The sequence below is a fragment of the Lathyrus oleraceus genome, chromosome 7, assembly GCF_024323335.1.
Source record: "Lathyrus oleraceus cultivar Zhongwan6 chromosome 7, CAAS_Psat_ZW6_1.0, whole genome shotgun sequence".
In the NCBI taxonomy this organism is placed as follows: Eukaryota; Viridiplantae; Streptophyta; class Magnoliopsida; order Fabales; family Fabaceae; genus Lathyrus; species Lathyrus oleraceus.
In genome coordinates this window covers 105,984,410-106,004,240 of record NC_066585.1, presented here as the reverse complement: position 1 = coordinate 106,004,240, position 19,831 = coordinate 105,984,410, and the positions used below count along the sequence as shown (strand labels likewise).

Sequence of the window (19,831 nt, the reverse complement as noted above, 5' to 3'; positions counted from 1 at the left end):
ACTTTTTAGAGTTTTGGTTCTCAATCCTTGGGTCAGATGGTCCTTCTACCTCTGTTCCACTTCGTAATATAATTGCATGAGCATGGCCTTTTGGATTAGGTTGGGGCTGTCCAGGGAATGTACCAGTTGGGGCAGCAGTAGGCGCTTGTTGTTGAGCTACTTGCGAGATTTGTGTTTCCAGCATTTTGTTATGGGTAGCCAGGGCATCTACTTTACTTGCTAGTTGTCTAATCTGTTCGTTAGTGTGTACATTCTGGTTTAAGAACTCTTTATTGGTTTGTTGTTGAGAAGCTATGAAGTTTTCCATCATGATTTCCAAATTGGATTTCCTAGGAACGTTATTGTTAGGTGTAGATGGGGTCGACTTTTGATATCCAGGAGGTATAGCTGGAGCTTGACTGGGAGCTTGACCTGGTGCGTATAAAGCGTTGTTACTTTTATATGAAAAATTTGGATGGTTCTTCCAGTTTGAGTTATAGGTATGCGAGTAAGGATTTCCTTGAGCATAGTTCACCTGCTCTGTTTGAATTCCTGTTAGGAGTTGACAATCTGTAGGCGTGTGACCTTGAATTCCACAGACTTCGCAATTTTGAGTTACGGCCACCACGGTGGCTGGAGGTGATACATTTAAACTTTCAATTTTCTGGGCAAGAGCATCCACTTTTGCATTAACATGATTGAGGCTACTTATCTCGTACATGCCACCTTTCGTTTGAGGTTTTTCTACCATTGTTCGGTCGCTTCCCCACTGATAATGATTTTGGGCCATGCTCTCGATAAGTTGATAAGCATCGACATAAGGTTTATCCATAAGCGCACCACCGGCGGCGGCGTCTATTGTTAACCTTGTGTTGTACAAGAGACCATTATAGAAGGTGTGAATTACTAACCAGTCTTCTAAACCATGGTGTGGACAAAGTCTCATCATGTCCTTGTATCTTTCCCATGCTTCGAAAAGAGACTCGTTATCTTTTTGCTTAAATCCATTTATCTGGGCTCTTAACATAGCTGTTTTGCTTGGAGGAAAATATCGGGCAAGAAAGACTTTCTTCAACTCATTCCATGTGGTGACTGAGTTGGAAGGAAGAGACTGAAGCCATCTTCTAGCTTTATCTCTTAACGAGAAAGGAAAGAGACGAAGTCGAATTGCCTCTGAAGTGACACCATTAACTTTAACAGTATCATCATATTAGACAAATACGGATAAATGAAGGTTTGGATCCTCGGTAGGATTTCCAGAGAATTGATTCTATTGCACTGCCTGCAACAGCGAAGGTTTAAGTTCGAAGTTGTTCGCTTCGATTGCGGGTGGAGCAATACTCGAATGCGGCTCATCTTGCGATGGAGCAGCGTAATCTCGAAGAGCACGAGCTGGTTCGGCCATTGCTGGTATCGTCGAAGGAAGGAGATTTTTGAGATCAGGAATTTCGATTGGAGGAAGATTGTTTGTAGCACGATACTCCCGAATTCGTCGTAATAATCAGAGATATCGTTCAACGTCGTTGATTCGTAAGTAGTACGGTTCGCCTTGTGAGCGAGTGTGTGGCATACAAATCAATGAAAAAGAAGGGGAAAAAAATAAAAATAGCCTTAGTCTCTACAGCGTAACAGAAGAGTTACGATATCAACTAAATAAAAGTCCCCGGCAACGGCGCCAAAAACTTGATCGCGACTTTATGAGTCTATCGGGGTACTAACTGCAAGTGCACTGTCTAATTGCGTAGTTTTAAAAGATATCGATCCCACAGGGACTTAATGAATCGATATACCGTTTTTCTAGGGTTACTGCGTAAAGCTAAGGCGGATGATACTTTGATGATTAGGGGGAAAAAGTAAAACTAAATTTGGATCTAGACTAAATATCAAATAACACGGATATCGATATGTAGTTTGTTGTAATTAGGGAATCAAATCTTCGTTGGTCTTTTTCTTAATTTTAAAATAAGTCTTTTCAGTAGACACTATCAATTAAAAGTCTTTTCCTCAAACTCTCGCTCTGTTGAATCAGACTATGACTTTATATTAACGTACGCTCTCACTATTTCGTTAAATCTAAAATTACTTTTTGAAAACAATAGAATCTATAGAAACTCTTTTTGAGAAAATACTAACCGTTTAAACACCCTCGTCTCAAACTCTCGCTCTGTTGACTTAGATTATATGACTAAACTTAAATGCTTAACTCTCGTTCTCACATTTAACTTTTAAAAATAATTTTTGAAAATAATTAGAATTCAATTAACCTTAAAAATTGCTTTCGCCCTGATTGAAAGTTAATGTTCAATTTACACTGTCCAGTTAAAAGCTCAAACCGTCGTTCTATTGATTTTAACTTCTTTATGTCTTTTACTCTCGTACAAAAACTTTGGTATTAACTCTGTAAATTGAGACCAGAAAAAGAGTGACTATATTTTGAAATAAATTTAAACCAACTCAGTTTTGATTCCTTTATTCCGCTTACTTTACATACCGATATCTAAATTAATTAGCCGGACATGCTAAACACGCATAAACAATAATCATGCATAAATACGGCCATATCAAACAAACAATAAATATAAACAACAACACATAGCATATGTAAATTAAAACAATAACTCAATTAATTAATGAACCTGGAAAATTACTAGAAATCTTGGTTTTATCTCCTAGCTTCGATGCTCGAACACCCCACCACAAGTCGGTTGGATTTGTTCTTCACAATTCTCGATCAGACAGGAAAGTAAAAACAAGGAAATAAAATACTATGATCTGACGTAAGGTTAGATCCAGTAAAAATTACACAATAGTTTCCGGTGTAGAAACTATCGTGAGAAAATGAATTGAATGCTTAGGAAACTAAACTAGAAAAGAAAAGAAAATAAAATGCTTGGAAATTAGAATGCTGGAAAATTTGAAAGCTGGAAAAATATTGCACGGAGTAGAGATGTCTCAATTGGATCTTTTGAGGTCTATTTATATTCATCCATAAAATAACCGTTTTCTCAAAAGTATCTTCAGTAGGGTTCCAAAGTGTCAACGAGTCAAGAGGAAAAATAGGGGAGAACGTCCTTCTGTTACACACTTCAATGCCAAAATATAGGAGTGGGGTGTGTGACGTCCGTCACACCATGTGTTACGGTCGTAACACTAGGTAAAGGGGCGTGACGCTCGGCACGTGAGTGTGACGGTCGTCACAGCTATTTTCCTTGTTCCAAACGTGGGATGGGCTTTGGTGAGATGCTTTTCCTAGAAAATCCTCTTTTTGCACCCCTTTTCTTTCTTTTTCACCCATGCTTTAAATAATGATACCTGAAATAAATAATAAGAAAATACCAAGTAATATCGAATAATATAAAATAAATTAAATCAAATAACGATATAATTTAATTAAATCAAGTCCAAAAATGTGATATAGTTTCATGTTATCATCTGTCTGCTCAACCATCCTCATTTTGTGAGAACTAGTCGGGGCTACTCTCTCGGCTTGGATATGTGAATCCTCGATGACATCTTCCATCACACAAGACCTCTATGCAACTCTGTCAATCTACCTAGAAGCAATCATGTTGTCCTTTCCTTTAGTCCTCACTGGAAAAATAATTAAAGATACACTACTACAAATAATACATTTCATGACGAAACTTTCATCTTAGCTATTGAAAAACCAAGATCAAATGACCTTGAATGCGCCATTTTTTATTTATTTAAAAAAATCAATTTTTTACCTCGATTCTTCCAAAAACCGATATAACAAGTTGCTCAGGGTTTGAGCTTCGTTTCCATGCGCTTTCAATTTTATGTTTTATTTAGAACTAAAAAGGCGCCTTTATTTTTTTATAGACTTTACGTTGGATATGTTTCCTCGGTTTTTAAGAAAACTGAGATAAAAACTCTCTAAACAATTGTTTATTCCTTCAGATTTAAAGTTACGTCTCATTCACTTTTTGCACCCTAGCTAGCGAACAAAACTGAAATACTATTCTTCTCCAACAAACAAAACTGAAACACCATTATTCTCTAAGGAGGAAGGAAGCTCGAACCTCAAACCAACACTTTTCTTTAAGTCTCTCATCATATTTACAGTATGTACGAATTCTCCATTACTATTGTTGTTGTTTCTATTATTGTTGTTGTTGTTGTTGTTGGTATTGTGGTCGTCATTGATGTTGTTGTCGTTGTTGTTGTTGTTGTTATGGTTTTTTAGACTTATACAATTCATTTTTATTGGTTGTGTACTATCTTTATTTTATTTTCAAAAGTTTTATGTGATTATGGATCGTAGTTGGATGAAAGTCAATAGATTAAGTAAAGAATATGGGAATAAAGTGATCCATTTCTTGAATCCGTGAAAAAAAACTCTCCTAACGATAAGAGGATTTTTTGGTGTCCTTTTAAAATTTTCTAAAATATGAAAAAACATCCAATGGATGATATATTCAATCATTAAGGTTGTGATGAAGTTATTCAAAATTACACGAAATGGGTATGGCACGATGAAGTGACAAAAAAGACCTATGTCACATACAGTTGAAGATGGTGATGAATTTATGAATGATATTCTATAAGACATGATTCATGATATTGGAGTAGATACTTTCAAGAAACTAATGTGGTAGATACTTCGCAAAGAGACATGGAAGAGTCGTTGTATACGGGATGCAAACATTTACAAGATTATCAACTATGTTAAGATTATTTAATCTTAAGGCAAGAGGTGCGTGGATGGATATAAGTTTCACTGAATTGCATGAATTTTTGAAAAAAATTCTTCCAAAAGGTAACATGTTGCTGAACATAGTTATAAGACAAAGAAGATATTGTGTCCAATGGGTTTGAACTATGTCAAAATACATGCATGTCGTAATGATTGAATATTATATAGGAAAAAGTATGAAAACTTGAAGGAGTTCCCAAGAAATGGGGAGTCACGCTACAAGCAGAAGGAAAAGGGTGTTGAAGATGATGACGATGTAACTATAAAGGGTGTTCCTTCCAAGGTGATGTGGTACCTACTGATATTTCAAAGGTTCAAAAGATTGTTTTCTAATGTAAATGATGCAACGAATACTATATGGAATGCAGATGAAAGAGTGTGTGATGGAAAAGTTTGCCATGTAGTTGATTCATTGCAATGGAAGAAAATTGATTCCTTGTTTCCAAAATTTTCCCTTGAACCGAGGAACCTTAGGCTTGGACTTTTCGTTGATGAAATGAACCCTTTTGGTAATTTGAGTACCAAGCATACGTCATGGCCTGTTCATCTCATAATTTGCAACTTATCTCCATGGTTGTGCATGAAGCGCAAATACATGATGTTATCAATGATGATTTCGGGTCTAAAACTACCAGGGAATGACATAGATGTTTATTTAACACCATTGATTGAAAATGTAAGACTTTTATGGGAGGAAGGTGTTGATGTTGATGATGTGTATACATGCAATTACTTTAAGTTGTGTGCCATATTATTTTGCACAATTAATGACTTTAGTGTATATGATAATTTATCTGGGTACAACGTCAAGGGACATAAAGTGTGTCCTATATGTTAATTTGGTACATGCCACCACCATTTACAAAAAGGAAAAAAAAGTCTATTTATCTTAGGCATCATACATTTTTAAGACCGAATCATCCATATCGTAGATTGCAGAAGGCTTTTAATGGAGAACAAGAGTTTGATATTGCTCTAAAACCCTTAACCGGGAAGGAAGTTTATAAAATACAACAAAACATTAATGTTGTCTTTGGAAAGAAACAAAAAGGGCCTGTGTGTAGCGGAAAATATTTTGAAATTAAGCTATTGATTAACTTAACTCACAAAGTAAGAGTCGTCATCACACTTTTGTTATTTCCAAAGGAAATGGAAAAAGAACGAACAAAATCCAAAGGAGTTTTAAAAAAAAACTAATAAAAACATAGATAAGGGTCCATGGGTTGGTTATGAAAAAGGTAGGTATTAACATCCTAAACATCTATAGTGCTCTATAGGAACCTCTTTGAAAATCTATGCATTTTAGATTTAAAATGGTGTTGTTTGCAAAAGATTAGGGGGATGAGAAGAGAAATATTTTTCTTAATTTTGTGTTTGCCAAGACTTCCTGAGTCTCATACCTACGTACCAACAAAGTGCGATAGAGGATCAAAACCTCGTAGTTCGTGGTAAAAATAACAAAGGTGTTTGTTTTGATTCCTTTTTAATGAAAATACATTTCGTCATTTTAAGGAGAACACTCAACTAACCACCCACAAGTATGAGAACTTTGGATCACCATGAGAAGGACTCTAATTTGGATAAATATCAACAAGCATGTCATTAGCTCTCTTAAGTGGAAACGAATTATCATCAATACTATGGGGATAGGAGAATTACATCTCAACTATGGAAATGACTCATGTCTAAACTTTGAGAAAAAAGTTTTAAAAGAAAAAGATGCACAAATGGCACACAAATAGTTTGAATTAGTTATGCATTTTTTAAGTCTTTTGAAATTGGTTTGAATATGCTTAAGATGTATTAACATTTATTAATAAAAAGGTTTTGAAAATCACTTGACAAAAGTTAAGGCTTATTGAGAAAATGGTACAAGTTTGAAAATAAGAAGGTTTTGAAAAAGGAGAGAAGATTTTGAAAATTAAAGAAGAAGAGTAGAAGAAGAGACTATCTTAGAACATAAATTAAAAGCCAATGAGGAAAGATCTAACCAAGAGATAACAAGCTTTATGACATAAGTCAAGCAAGAATTCCCTCCTTTGGATTAAGCCTCAAGCAAGCCAAATAAGTAAAGAATAATATGTGTATCAGATGAAACTAAAGTAACCAAGCCAAGTCTTTAAAATCAGTCTAAAGTCAAAGGTATCAGATGAATCCCAAGGTCTCAAATCAAAAACTCCCAAAGCAAGGATCAAGATCCTAGTTCTAAGTCCATAACTCCACAACAATGAAAATGATAGTAACCTCAAGTCCATGAATCAAGAGAACCAATTCTTTAAGGGTTTTTCCTTTATTAATGTCTTTAAAAGAAAAAAAATACAAATGGACAAAGGGCAAATAGAATAAGCACGGATAATATGATATAAGATGCTAAAATAAAAGTATAAAGTAAATAGCAAGAAATAAAAGCATAAGATAAATGACATTAGAGTAAAGTTAATACAATAATATATTAGTAAGTTGTGTTAGTAATCAAAAATGGAAAGATAATTTGTCATTTTGGGGAGAACACTAAACTACTCACCCACAAGTATGAGAATATGGACCTCTACATCACCATGAGAAAGGCTCAAACTTGGATAAAATCAACAAGCATGCCACTAGCTTTCTTAGGTGAAAAGGAAACAATATTTTTCACACAGTGCCATGGGGAGTAGGAGACTTATAATCTCACTTATGAAAATGACTTACTTTTGGGACAAAGTTAGTGTTATGTTAAGCAATCGTAATTGGACTTATGTAGAAGTCACAACTATCTGAGGCCGGTCAATAATAATGTTTGTGTTAATACGTGCTAGAGAAATAATATGTAAATCATTCCCCTAAATCTATGTCACAAAAAAAAAGAAAATAGGATGGATCAAGCACAAAGGCTAGGAGAGTGGTGCATTACATCAATCCATACTTCATGATACTTACGACAAACTTATGCATCAATCCAAAGTATCTTAAATGATCCATGATCAATTATGAGGTAGATTTGAAATGATGAAAGTTCATTAAGGACCAATCCACACATCATGAACAAGATGGACACAGACCATCCAATTGATCAAGAAAGAAAGGGAAAGAAAGGGAAGAAGAAGAAGAGAAACCAAACCCAAATTGGATCAAGGGATTAATCAAGTCATCATCAAAATCAATCATCCATTTTGGCGGGTTAGGGTTTTCACCCCATCAACACCCAAGATCCATTGAGTTTGATGAGACCTATGATCAAAGTAGTCAAGATCCCAGGCCAACAGAAGTCAACAAAGGTCAAACAAGCATAAAATGCAAAAAGATAAAATAAAATGCATCAATAACATTCTTAAAATTAATTTTAAAAGGGAAATAAAAGAGAAAATCCATAAAGTTATTCAAAACACCAAATAAATGACCTAGAAATCTATGGAACGTTGGAAATAAAATAAGAGACATAAAATAATTTTTTCAGAATTTTAAAATGCATAAAAGTATTTTTTAACCAATAAAAATAAAGAGGAAAGATAAAATTCAAGAAAATAAAATATGGAAACATAAAAATCATATGAAGAAAAATAAAATACAATTTTAGAAATTATTTTGTGATTTTTTGGATAAAATATGAATTTTTTATGAATTTTAAAACAAAATGCAATTCGAAATAGAAAAAAAAATAAAATCAGAAAAAACACGGAGTGTTGGATATGACCTCATTAAATGATGTGGCAGATGCAACATCTATTAGGCTAGGGTGCACGGTGGAAATTAACCAAAATAAAATATGGAATCAAATTCAAAATGGACAAATAAGAACATTTCAAATTAAAAACGTGTACGACCAAACTCAGATGACCTGAAACACTTCAGTCATCTTCCCCGATGATCCTTCACCGAAGTTTTATCGTTTGGCAAATTCAGAACATGAGACCACCACCATTGTGATCGCCTCCTCATCACGAATTCAACCTCATGCTCTAAATTCATTTATCTAAACTGAGCATGGGGAATTTCAGAGAAGTTTCATAAACAAGCAAGCCACGAAAAATTAAATTAAATGATAAACACGACCAATAAACACCAGATAAGTTAGGGCAAAGCATAAGAGAAAGAAGAATTATATTGTGGTAACTTGTTTAAGTTCAAATGATGCTCAAACTACCTTCTCCAAATGATGATAAGAAGTTGATGAAGCTCGATCTGGTTAGGGCACTTCAAAAGGTCCTAGAGCTTGAGAATTGTTGCAAGACTTTAGAGAAGATCGAAGATGCTAATGGAATCAAGAAATTGGATTGAAACAAGCTGGAAATCCAAACACGATAGCTCAATTTTTTAGAAACTTTTCAAACTGAAACAAAGGTTTCTTGGCTCTCAAAAGATTGGAAATGAATGCAATATGTTGCTCTATTTATATGGAATGTGTTAGGATCCAAATATGTGTGAAATGATGCTCAATTTGTGCAAAACGAATTTGATCATGATGTGTGAAAAGTGTGATTTGCATAACCATCAAAACTTAGCCAAATCATGCATTTAATGAGTCAATTAAATTTTGGAGACTTGACTAAACATGTTTAGGTCCAAAACGCATGGTAAATTGGTTTGCAATTGAGGATTAGTGAAGTTCAAAAATCTGATCATCATGATTTCTTCAGTTCGAAGTCACCATGTTCAACTCAATGAGGCATCTTTCTCAGAAGGCTTTTTGATTCCACTCTTCTTGCAACTTGTTGACATCATACCAAATATTACAATATGCCAAGAAAGGTTGCATTTGGATGGTTGATCACAAAGTTATGACATGTTGAAGTTTGCACCAAAGTCTGGTAATGTAACTTAGAAAATTCTAAGTCCCAAATGGCTGAAAAAGACCTATAATGCCTCCAATAAATACCTGGCCTTACAAGCATAATTTGACTTTGATCGTTGAAGCAAACTTGTATAACGCATCATAAATGATATTGTTCAAAAAGAATCAGCCTCAAAGGTTGAAAATTGAAGAAGTTATAATGCTTGAAAGTTATGAAAAAGTCACTTGAAAATAGGTCAAATTTCACTAAGTCCACAAATGACCTATAATGTCTTCAAACTTTTGATGATCCTCCAAGCATAATTTACTCTTGTCATGTAAAGAGAAGTTGTAGAGGATATTGAGAAGAGTCATATGAAAAAAGAAGCATTCAAAAATGTTGAGGATTGAAGGAGTTGTGATCCTTTGAACTTTGACTTCAAATGTTGACTTTTTGGTCAAACCTCTTGGAATAAACTTGTGTACTTGGAATTTTCTTTCATTTCAAGGTACATGGATGATCACATGAACTCAAAGTAAGGTGTTCTTGAATTTAGTTTGGTTGAAGTGCTCAAATTTTGAGGTAACTTGTTGAAGAAGGCATGAAAATAAACACGTGAACCTTTGACTTTTCTTGAGAAATAAGCAACAAAACTTTGAGGCACTCTTGATCAAAATGAGATTGAAAGATGATTTAGAACCTTAGAGATCATGTTTTAATAGATGAGCCCCTTTAGAACCAATGGTTGACCATACTTTGACTTGAGGAATCAACAAAACCCTAGCCGAGGAACCATGCTTGGTGCTCTTGATGAAAAGCCCTACCTTGCACAATGAACTCAAAGAAAAAAAAGTCATATTTTTGCTATTTTGATTAGTGGTTATATAATAAATGAACATATAAACAAAAAGGCAAAACACCAATAAAGAGGATGATCCCTGCAAAAGGCAAACCCAAAGATGAGAGGGAGAGGACAAAGATGTGACCTTGTTTGTATGCAAGGATGCAAATGATATGTGGGATCTTAGGGTTAAAAATTAGGGTATGAAAGATGCCCTTATTTAAGTTTCTTCAATTTAGAGATATGAAGATTGAGATCTTTGTCTCAACGAGATTGAAGAGACTTAAGTGGGGAGCCAGCAGGGGATAAACAAAGTTCCACAGGGGGAAAGGAAAGACACACAGAGAAAACTACGTCATGAAACTGCTGGAGACAAAGAGATGTCCTCCAGGAAAATAAAGCACTGGGAAACGAATCGACTCAGGAATAACTATTGTATTGGAAATAAACCAATGTATAGTTAGAAAATAGACGAACCAAAGACCCAACGTGGGAATACTTAACAAGGCAAGACTCCGTCGAGGAAAAGATCAATCAAAGGGGACGCCCGACTTCACTAGGGGAGAAATTACCTAACTATCAGCCAAGTGATAGCTTAATAAAGGTAACCAAACAAAGGGAAAGATTACAAACTACCAGCCAAGTGATAAATTAACAAGGTAACCAACTAGAGGTAAAAGGAAACATTACCTACTACCAACCAAGTGATAGCTTAACAAAGGTAATAAACCAAAGGGAAAGATTACCAACTACCAGCCAAGTGATAGCTTAACAAAGGTAACCAACCAAAGGTAAAAGGAATATTACCTAATTTTTAGCCAAGTGATAGCTTAACAAAGGTAATAAGCCTAAAGGAAAGATTACCAACTACCAGCCCAGTGATAGCTTAACAAAGGTAACCAACAAAAGGTAAAAGGAATATTACCTAACTATCTACCACGTGATAACTTAACAAAGGTAATAATCCCCAAAGGAAAGATTACCAACTACCAACCCAGTGGTAGCTTAACAAATGTAACCAAACAAAGGTAAAAGGAAATATTTCCTAACTATCAGTTAAGTGATAACTTAACAAAGGTAATAAGCTCAATAAGAAAGATTACCAACTACCAACCAAGTGATAGCTTAACAAAGGTAATTAATCAAAGGTAAAAGGAAATATTACCTAACTATCAGTCAAGTGATAGCTTAACAAAGGTAATAAGCCCAAAGGACCAAAGTTCAACCCAGGGATAAACTGGAGAGAGGCCGCACACATTCCGCAGGGAGAAAATCACCAGAGAGTGGGGCAAGCACCAAGAAATGTAAGATGCACAAATAAACATCATGATGTTATGCATATGTGTATGAATATGGTGACAAAATAGGAAAAAAGGGTTAGATTGATAACACAGTACAACTGAATACTCGTCTAATCTTAACATGGTGGAGATGCTATTGGAGATCTACTAGGGATTCAACTGAAGAAAGTCCTGCAATGATCATAAGCCATCAAAGGAGATAAATCCTGATACAAGGCTTAAATCCTTCTGGAGAGAGAAAAAAGATACTGCTTGGAGACCCAAAGTTAATCTTTTAAAAGCATGAACTCTGTTCCGAGGGAGGGAAAGGTTTGTCGGGGATAAGAAACATCTGAACAAAATTTGCTATGAAGACTTGTTGGAAACTTCACTAGAGATCTACCATTCTCGCAATCTCATGTTAGGGAAACTGATGATCCTGGATACATTCATAAGGAAAATCATGTTCTTAGAAGAACATTGAGCTCCGCTCTTCAAGATCTTACCACCCTTGAGATCACTATTGACATTCCTCATTTATATTCACAAATCAAGGAAAATATTTTTTTATAAATTTCAAAAACATGATTGTTTATATATCTTTTGTTTCAAAAATTATCATAAAAAATAAAGGAAATTTCGTAAACTAAAACAAGATAAGAATAACAAACTAATGGGCAAAGAGCTCAAATTTTATTGATATAATGGTAGTCTGCAAATGACGTGACTCCATGGATCATTACAAAGTTGAAAAATGGTAAATACATGGAAATGACTACATTGAAATATAATGACCACTATTCTCCCTAACAACTTTGAATTCTGCTATGCTCTGAACTTCGGTCGGGGATGACTGAATGAGAATCTTTTATGGGCATTATTGCTTCAAATGATCAAGTCTGGCCTAATGTAGTTACTTGCCATAATCCCTAACTTTTGCCTAGATTTCCCTTTCGGGTTTTCGATTTGTCGAGATGATTATTTTTTGTTTATGTCTCTAACTTTTGCCTGGACCCCTATTTCGGGTTTTCAATCCACCGAGACACTCATTTTTGCCCAAGCCACCCTTTCAGGTTTTCAACTTAGCGAGTTGTTCTTTTATTTTTCTAGGCAAAGTATTTCTTGACTGCATCAACATTCATAGAATGAGGGAGCTCCTCATCATCCATAGTCGTAAGAGTCATTACACCGCCATAGAAGGTTCTCTTAACAACATATGGGCCTTCATAATTAGGAGTCAATTTTCCCCTAGAAGCAGTGTTAAAAGACAAGTTCTTTTTGAGCACGAGGTCATATTCTCTGAATACGCGAGGTTGAACCTTCATGTCAAATGATTTCTTCATTACTTTTTGATATAATTATCCATGGCACAAAGTTGTCATCCTCTTTTCTTCAATCAAATTCAATTGATCATATCTTTTCTGACACCATTCAGCCTCAGACAATTTGGCTTCCATCAAGACTCACATTGATGGGATCTAAACCTCTACGGGGATCACTGCTTCCATTCCATACACGAGAGAGAAATGGGTTGCCCCTGTTGAAGTGCGGACAGATATACTATACCCATGCAAAGAAAAATGGAGCATCTCATGCCAATCCTTATATGTCACAACCATCTTCTGGATAATCTTCTTAATATTATTATTTGCAGCTCTAACAATCCCATTCATCTTAGGTCTGTAAGGAGAAGAGTTATGATGTTCAATCTTAAAATCGTCACAAAGTTCTTTCATCATCTTATTATTCAAGTTCAACCCATTATCAATGATGGTCTTACTTGGAACACCATATAAGTAAATAATCTTATTCTAGATAAATCTGACCACAACCTGCTTGGTCACATTAGCATAAGACGTTGCTTCAACCCATTTGGTGAAGTAATTAATAGCCACCAGAATGAAACAATGTTTGTTTGAAGCTTTGGGTTCAATAATACCAATCATGTCAATTCCCCACATAGAGAAAGGCAATGGGGGTGAAATAATATTGAGAAGAGCCGGAGGCACATGAATCTTATCAGCATAAATATGACATTGATGGTACTTCTTCAAATATTTAGAGCAATTAGATTCCATTGTCAGCCAATAGTAACTTGCCCTAAACATTTTTTTAGCCATTGCATACCCATTGACATGAGTACCAAAGGATCCTTCATGAAATTCTTGCATTAACATTTCTGCTTCGTGTCTATCCATGCATCTGAGCAAGACCATGTCAAAATTTCTCTTGTATAACACATCTTCATTCAGAAAGAAATTACCAGACAGTCTTTTCAAAGTCTTCTTATCTTTGCTGGATGCTCCAAGTGGGTATTCCTGACTTTGGAGAAAACACTTGATATCATGATACCAAGGCTTATCATTTGTGACTTCTTCTGCTGCAAACACATGAGCAGGCCTATTAAGGTGCATAAATATGATATGAGGTGCATCATTCCAGTGATTTACTTTATACATAGAAGACAAAGTAGCCAAAGCATCTGCCAACTGATTCTCCTCATGAGGTATATGATGAAACTCAACTTTGTTGAAGAAATTAAACAACCTCCTTGCATAATATTTGTAAGGAATCAAACTAGGATGAAGAGTTTCCCATTCTCTTTTAATTTGATTAACCACCAAGGCTGAATCTCCGTATAAATCAAGAATCTTAATTCTCAAATCAATGGCTTCTTCAAGACCCATGATACAAGCTTCATATTCTGCCATGTTGTTCGTACAATCAAACATCAAATCTTGTAGTTAAAGGGATATGAGAACCCTGAGGAGTAATGATGATTTCCCCAATTCCATTACCATAAGCATTAACATCTCCATCAAACAATAAACCCCACTGGGATCCAGGCTCTGGTCCTTCTTCAGGCAATGGTTTATCACAATCTTTAGATTTTAAGTTCATAACATTTTCCTTAGGAAATTCAAACTTGATGGATTGGTAATCATCAATTGGATGGTGAGCCAAATGATCTGCAAGAATACTTCCTTTAATCACCTTATGAGTATGGTACTCAATATCATATTCAGACAATAGCATTTTCCAACGAGCAATCCTCCCAATCAAAGCAGGCTTTTTAAAAATATACTGGATTGGATCCATTTTGGATATCAACCAACTGGTATGATTAATCATATACTGGCATAGACGTTTGGCAGCCCAGGCTAAAGCACAACAAGTCTTCTCAAGCATGGAGTACCGAGACTCACAGTCTATAAGCTTCTTGCCTAGATGGTAGATGGCATTCTCTTTTCTACTAGTTTCATCTTGTTGTCCAAGTACATAACCCATGGACTCTTCTAACATAGTTAAGTACATGATCAATGGTCTTCCTTCCACTAGAGGAGACAATATAGAAGGTTCAAGCAGATACTCCTTGATGTTCTCAAAAGCTTTCTGACAGTCTTCTATCCGAACATAACCTTGATATTTACGGAGAAGCTTGAAGATTGGCCCACATGTGGCAGTCATGTGAGATATAAACCTGGAGATGTAATTCATACGCCCGAGGAATCCTCTGACTTACTTTCCTATCTTTGGTGTAGGCATCTCTTAAATAGCTTTTACTTTATCAGAATCTACCTCAATACCCTTCTGGATGACAATGAAGCCCAACAACTTTCTTGAACATACACCAAAAGTACACTTATTAGGATTCAACCGGAGTTTAAACTTTCTCAAACACTGAAAAAGCTTCAACAAATACTCAACATGATCTTCTTCAGTCTTCGACTTAGAAATCATATCATCAACATAAATTTCTATATCTTTGTGCATAATGTCATGGAAAATAGTAGTCATGGCTCTCTGGTATGTTGCACAAATATTCTTTAAACCGAAAGGCATCACTCTATAGCATAATGTTCCCAGGGTATAATAAATGTTGTCTTTTCCATGTCCTCGGATGCCATCTTGATTTGATTATAACCGAAGAAACCTTTCATAAAGGATAAGACATTCAACTTAGTTGTATTATCCACCAACATGTAAATGTGTGGCAAAGGAAAATCATCCTTCAGGCTAGCTTTGTTCAAATATGTATAATCAACACACATCCGCACTTTGCCATATTTCTTTGGAACAGGAACAATGTTGGCCACCCATTGAGGATACTCAGAAGTAACAAGGAAACCAGCACCAATCTGCTTTTGAACCCCCTCTTTAATCTTAACATCCATATCAGGATGAGTTCTTCTCAACTTCTATTTAACTGACAAACATTTTGGCTTCAATGGTAATCTATGCTCCACAATATCAATATCAAGACTTGACATATCTTGATAAGACCAAGCATACACATCCACATATTCTCTAAGAAGCTTTACCATCCTCTTCTTAACATATGGATAAAACAATGCCCCAATCTTGACTTCTTTCTTTTTCTCTTCAGAACCCAAATTAATCACTTCCACTGGCTCTTTATGAGGCTGAATGGTCTTTTCCTCATGCTCAAGAAAACGGGAAGTCTCATCAGGAATCTCTTCAACATCCTCTTCTTACATTTCAAACACATGGAATTCAAATTTAGGAGGGGGCATAAAGTCATTGTTTTCAATGGGTTTAACAATCAATCTGCACAATGATTTTATGCTTAACTTTATAGAAAATGAACGAATAAACGCACATTGTGATGCAAATATAAAAAGTGATTATTATCTTGGTTTTTTATGTTACCATTTTTCATAAAAATAAAAAAGAGAAAACATAATATGGATAAAAAATAACATTTTATTAATGATGATAAAATTTGAAACAAAGCTCACATAGATTCGCTTTCACCTTGGGCATAGTGAAAGGATTTTTTGAAAATAACAAAAACATAATACTTTGACAAGTGAGCAATAGAGATAACATCAATAGCAATCAAATTCTGGCTCATCAATCCATGCGTCACAAAGTTTGGTGCTTCTTGTTCTTGATCATCTTCCAGAATTGTAATAACAGATTTCTCTTTGGAGTGGATGAAACCAGCACTATGAAAAACTTCTTGAATGCGCTTCAAATCTATACGGGTTGAACCAAGCGAGAAGCCTAAACCAACTCTATTTTTGTTTTCAGCAAGTTCAACAACTTGACCCCATCCAATAGATTGACCATTCTGCACAACTTGTTGAACATCTTTCAAAGAAGTCATGGATGCCCCGTTCTTCTTAACAACATTACCAATAACAGAAAGAGTTTGGAACGACATTCCCATAACTTCATCAACATCAATATACAAGAATGAATAAAGATGACTCACCAACATGACCTGTTCTCCACCCACAATCACCAACTTTCCTGTTTTTCACAAATTTCAACTTCTGATGGAGAGTTGACGTCACTGCCCCAGCTTCGTGAATCCATGGATGACCCAAGAGACAACCATAGGCGGGATGAATATCCATCACTTGAAACATAATCTAAAATGAGCACAAACCTACCTTTAATGGGAGATCAACTTCCCCTATCACAATTTTCCTCGAGTCGTCAAAGGCTTTCACAACAACCCCACTAAACCTCATCGGAGCACCCTGATAAGAGAGCTTGGACAAAGTAGACTTTGGCATAACATTCAGAGAAGAGCCAATGTTAACCAGCACATTGGACATAACATCTTCTTGGCAATTCATGGAAATGTGCAAAGCCAAATTATGGTTCCTCCCTTGCTTAGGAAGTTCTTCATCACCAAAGCTCAGGTTGTTACACGCAGTAATGTTGGCCACAATGCCATCAAATTGACCAATTGTCACATCATCATCTACATAGGCTTACTCCAAGACCTTCTGCAAAGCCTCTCTGTGAGCTTCTGAATTCATCAGCAAAGATAAGACAAATACTTTGGACAGGGTATGCAATAATTGATCAACTACATTATATTCACTTCTCTTAATCAACTTCAGTATCTCATCATGATCAGATTTCTAGTTTACACCACTGGACTGGCTAGACTACACAATAGGAGTTTCCACCTGAGCTTGCTTACCCATCGAAGTATCTTCAATTCTTTTAGGAGGCACATAAGCAAATACTAGACCACTTAGGGTTACACTGCTCACATCAACAATATTCACAACAGAAGAAAGGGAAGGGATGGGAACTTCCTTTCCATTTTATAACATTGTAGCATTCTATTTGTAAGTAACAACTCTGTCAGACTCATAGGGTGTATGACCCACCAAACGAATAATCAAAGGAGAAACGACAGACTTTTGGCTATTGTAAGTAATCATAATTGGTTATGTAATATTTGAATGGGGAACCATGACATTCACACCATGCCCATCTTCATCCTTGTCTCTAGTAATCTGAATAAGATTCGCATCTAGCATCTCTTGTAAATCTCTCTTTACCACAGCACACCCTTGAGGGTTTCTTGAATAAATACGACAAGAAATATGATCGTGCTCATAATGACTCAGCTCGCACAAAGTTGCATGCATCTCAACCAAGGATCTTCTATTCAAATTGATATCAAAGACACTGTACTTTCCAGGACATCCCTCAACCATATTCACAGTTGCACCACCATGTTTAGGCAACGAATTGACTTGCACATTAGGACTAGAGTCTTCAAAAGACAAAATACCATTTTGCATTAGTCTTCGCACCTCAACTTTCAAAGAAAAACAGTTTTTGATGTCATGACCGAGTGCACTTTGATGAAATGCACAATGATGGTCACATTTATACTACCATGGAAGTTCCTTCAAAATAGCTGGTGGAGTTTTAGTCTGTACCAAATTCTTTTGTATCAAAGCAGGTTATAATTTCGTATAAGACATCAGAATTGGATCAAATTGTGCTTGTTTTTGGACACGGTTCTGTTGATGATTCTGCTGATGAGTATGTTGTTGAAAACGTGGTTGATAATTTAGTGCTACTTGAACAATTAGAGCATGATTAATAACTCGGGTAACTGACGCCACATGCTGATGACGTTGATTGCTTCTCGGAGATCTCCTATGCCTTTCTTGCGAGATAACATTAGCATCATGTTCATTCTTCTGGGGCAAACCATTCCCATATTTCTTGGAAATTCCAGATGAACCACTCTCTTTCACCAATCGTCCCTCATGGACACCTTCTTCTAGCCTCATCCCCATGTTTACCATCTCGATAAAATCACTAGGAGCACTTGCAACCATGCTGTCATAGTAAAACAGACCCAAAGTCTTAAAGAAAAGCTTTGTCATCTCTCTCTCTTCTAACAGAGGACTGACTTGCGCAACAATCTCACGCCATCTTTGCGCATACTCTTTGAAAGTTTCCTTATCCTTTTGGGACATAACACTGAGTTGATCTCGGTCCGGTGCCATGTCAACATTATACTTGTATTGACGAACAAAAGCTTCACCTAGATCGTTGAAAGTACGGATATGGGTGCTATCAAGTCCCATGTACCACTTCAAAGTGGCACCAGTCAAACTATTTTGAAAGTAATGAATCAACAGTTGATGGTTATCAATTTTAGTTGATATCTTGCGAGCATACATTACCAAATGACTAAAAGGACAAAAGTTGCCCTTATATTTCTCGAAATCTGGCACTTTGAACTTATGAGGAATCTTCACATTAGGAACTAAGCAAAGGTCAAGAGCGTTATTTATAAATAATTATTTTCCCCTTAGAGATTTAGTCTCTTTTTGCATTTCTTAAAACTGATATTTAAATTCATCCATCCTTTCATGACACTAACACTTTCACTTTGATCAGCATGAAAACAGGTTCTTCCACATAAGGAGTAACATGGACCACGGGAGGTGGTACATACATAACATGAACTTCAACAGTTGGTTGATATCCTTCTGGCACAAAGCTATGAGGTATGCCCCAAGGGAAACCAGGAGGCATATGGTGTTTTGGAGCATTGACCGGAGCCACAAAAATGGGCATATAAATGATTTTAGAAATCACAACCTCCATCATAGTAGAGAGTGTTTCCAAACTATCCCTCAAAGAAAGCACTTCATCGTGGAGATCGCAATTCTCTTTCTATAAATGATCCATCTTTTTAAGTTGATTAGCACGAGTGTTATACTGGTGAGACAACTTGTCTGAAAGAAGACCAAGAAAAGAAAGAAATAAGACACTTGGCAAACTCATGCAAGGCAATACCAAGATGCCACATGATGCATGATATGCAAATGCAAATACAAAGTTTTCAAGGAACTTCAAGATATAAAGCAAATTGCAAATATCATAAAGGAAATGGCACATTTTTAAATACTAAAAATCTAATTTTATTAATAATGGAAAGGATTACAATCCAAAATATAATCTCAAC

The 19,831-nt window shown here is 35.7% G+C and overlaps 1 non-coding gene across 1 annotated transcript; it reads left to right on the top strand.

Annotated features, from left to right (window-relative positions):
* The first annotated feature begins 899 nt into the window (after positions 1-899).
* On the top strand, positions 900-1,006 carry LOC127108834 (small nucleolar RNA R71). The gene has a single exon (XR_007796344.1). It is a non-coding gene; the product is annotated as a small nucleolar RNA R71 (small nucleolar RNA).
* Positions 1,007-19,831: the final 18,825 nt, after the last annotated feature.